We start from the raw sequence: 2,728 nt of genomic DNA, 5'->3' as shown, positions 1-2,728 counted from the left end.
ATCGCGGCGTTAAATAAATTGTAGAATAAATTGCTGTGTATAATTAATTGAGAAATTTGAAATAAAATAATTTGTAATATTGTAAATGTAACTTGAGGTGATTTCATTGCCTCCGGCATTTTACCCATCTTTTGTCGTTGTGAGTTAGAAAAAATAATTACACGCGACATTCTGTTTGCTTTAAAAATATGTTTGAATGTTTAGAAATGATTTGCATCAGTGTTAAATTTATAATTCAAATTAAAATCTCTCAGCGTGAAAGATATGAAGTTAAAATTATAAATTGTATACAGATGCGAATTATTTCAAAACACCGACATATTTTCAAAAATAACAGAAATAAAAATATTTCAAAGTAAAACATGATAACAATTTTATAGTTCTCAAAAGTACTTAGCAAAATAGGTCGCACTCAAATTTTTAAAATTGACATAAATTTTCATTTTTACAAAGTAATTCTTTATTAAATAATTAAAATTAGGTCATAATAATACATAGCAAACACTTAATTTATATAAGTCCATGAAATTTCTGGCTGTCCAGCGTCCACAGCAAATATTGTCCAGCATCTCGAAGTTATATGGGTGCCCTCTTCGGCTCTGTTGAGATTTGATGGACCTGCGTTGAAATTGAAATAATTAGTCAAATGGATCTCATTTCCGTAAAGGATTTGAGGTTAAAATAGAATGAAAAATTGCGTGCATGGAAATAAGAATAAGTTAACTGAGAAAATAGATCTAACTCTGCTGTTTATGCAAGCCCAATGGCATGTAAATTTGACCGAGATAGTATATTTTATTATTTATTATTAATTATTTACATACAAAAAAATATTTCAATCATTTAGGCAAACTGTCTTATATTTTCTATTAAATATTAAAATAAAAACTCGCAAATTGAAATATGCTGTTTAAGATAAATATAAATATCTAAAGACAAAATTTAATTAATTTTTGTTAGCCTCCGAGAGCAGACCTATTCTCTTTTAAGAATTATCATGCCAGAAAAAGAATTAAACGATTGAATTTAGGTTCAGAGTGAAGACGGAATTAATGCAGCAATTAATCGACTTACCAGTTCACACAACGAGGCTCAATTGGGAAAAAATCACAGAAAGCTTCGCAATTGATCCAGCACTTCATCCGCCATCATCCACTTTTGCTCTAAACTGACAAAACGTGGTCGCAGACAAATGCACATCTAGAGATGCGCTTACCCTGACGCTGCTTTTTTCCCTGAGCGCGAGGGGAGACAATATTTGAAAGTTGGACGTAACCTGAAATTTTCCTGTAGTTCTACAGGCTAAGCGCGTGGTATAAATTCACTCCTCTCTGGAGCGTCACTTAACATGAAATCACTTGTAATTGCGATCGGTTACAGGCAAATTCCCTGGTATACTCCAAAATTTTTGTATCAGTGTAATAAGGCGCGACATTTTAAATACCCGCAAAAGGAGAAGAGATCTTTCTGAATAAAAATTAGCTTTATACACAAAAGCTTCACTGCTTGATGGACATGTGCAAGTGCAAATGTTCATTATTGGATAAAAATTACTATAATTGGTTTTTTTTTCAAATTGATTATTATTTGAAATTTTTTAAATCTTCGTTTGATTTGAGTAGTAGCACGAAACACTAAAATAAAACTATGTACTATAATATTTAATTTAGTCTTCCTGCATTTGCATAGTAAAAACGACATTAATCCGCCGCAGTGAGTCTCAGTTGCCTATTAAGTTTTTATTCTTTTGATTTTTTTTAATAACATCAATTATTGCTTCGTGATGTTAAAAAAATCTCTTAATTTATTATTCAGAATCAAATATTTCTAATGCTTTTTATCAACAATTTAATGTGACATTTAAATTTATTCAATCTGAGCAATCGCTCTGTTAATCAGAGGCGTAGAATTATAATTATCCACAGCAATCACCGTGTTTGTTTCGAGCTCACGCCACATTATATCTGTGCTCGCTTGACCAATATGCCAGCATGCGCATTTAAATAATAAACACACAGAATATTTTAATCCACGAGTTTTAAGGGTCAGTGGTTCAGAGAACTGACGTCCTCCAGGTGCACGCGAGTGTGTGTATGTTTTACCTGGGCGAGCATAAGTCCTTTCGGTGCGGTACTGCTTTTCCAAACGCGTTTTTACACACATGACTGGGCGCCAATGTGCTAAGTGCGCACTTCCAGAGACCTGTGGGTGTTGAATAATCAGCAAGCTGCCGGACCAGTGGTCCAAAAACAAGCAGGGGTAAAAAGCTGCTGCCTTTTTGATGGTTTTTGCCGTCATTTTAATTTCCCCAACAGGCACCTGGCGTTGATTTTATATACGGAAAAAAATGCACCTTTAATTTTTATTTTCGATTTACTGTGATAAGTCGTCAGAGGGGAATTGTTTGGAATAATTGCCTCTATTTTATTGTTTGTCTGTATTACATAAAATTAGCCACATTTCTCTACGTTTTGTTTGAAATGTTTCTCAAGAGTCCTCTTTGGCTAATAATTAAAAATTGTCATTACAATGAAGATTCCGCTGTACTGCAATGGCACGCCACTTCATAATTAGCACTTTGAACTAATTCATATAATTTGAAGTGTCCTCTTTAGCTGCTGTTCCAAAATGCATGAGAAAGTACATTCAAAGGGGGCTAATAAAACAATATGATGAAATTGCAGGCATGTGACACAACTTTCCCGCGCCAAACCACAAAAGGGGTGAC

The 2,728-nt window shown here is 33.5% G+C and overlaps 1 long non-coding RNA gene across 1 annotated transcript; it reads right to left on the bottom strand.

Annotated features, from left to right (window-relative positions):
• Positions 1 to 436: 436 nt before the first annotated feature.
• Positions 437 to 1,182, bottom strand: LOC132201561 (uncharacterized). Its single transcript, XR_009442288.1, has 2 exons — positions 1,075 to 1,182; positions 437 to 618 (listed from the first exon to the last, which is right to left on the bottom strand). It is a non-coding gene; the product is annotated as an uncharacterized LOC132201561 (long non-coding RNA).
• Positions 1,183 to 2,728: the final 1,546 nt, after the last annotated feature.

Source organism: Neocloeon triangulifer, unplaced genomic scaffold (assembly GCF_031216515.1).
Source record: "Neocloeon triangulifer isolate White Clay Creek 2 clone unplaced genomic scaffold, ASM3121651v1 ptg000014l, whole genome shotgun sequence".
Lineage (NCBI taxonomy): Eukaryota > Metazoa > Arthropoda > Insecta > Ephemeroptera > Baetidae > Neocloeon > Neocloeon triangulifer.
Note: the sequence above shows the minus strand (reverse complement) of the source record. Positions and strands in the feature narration are given on the sequence as shown.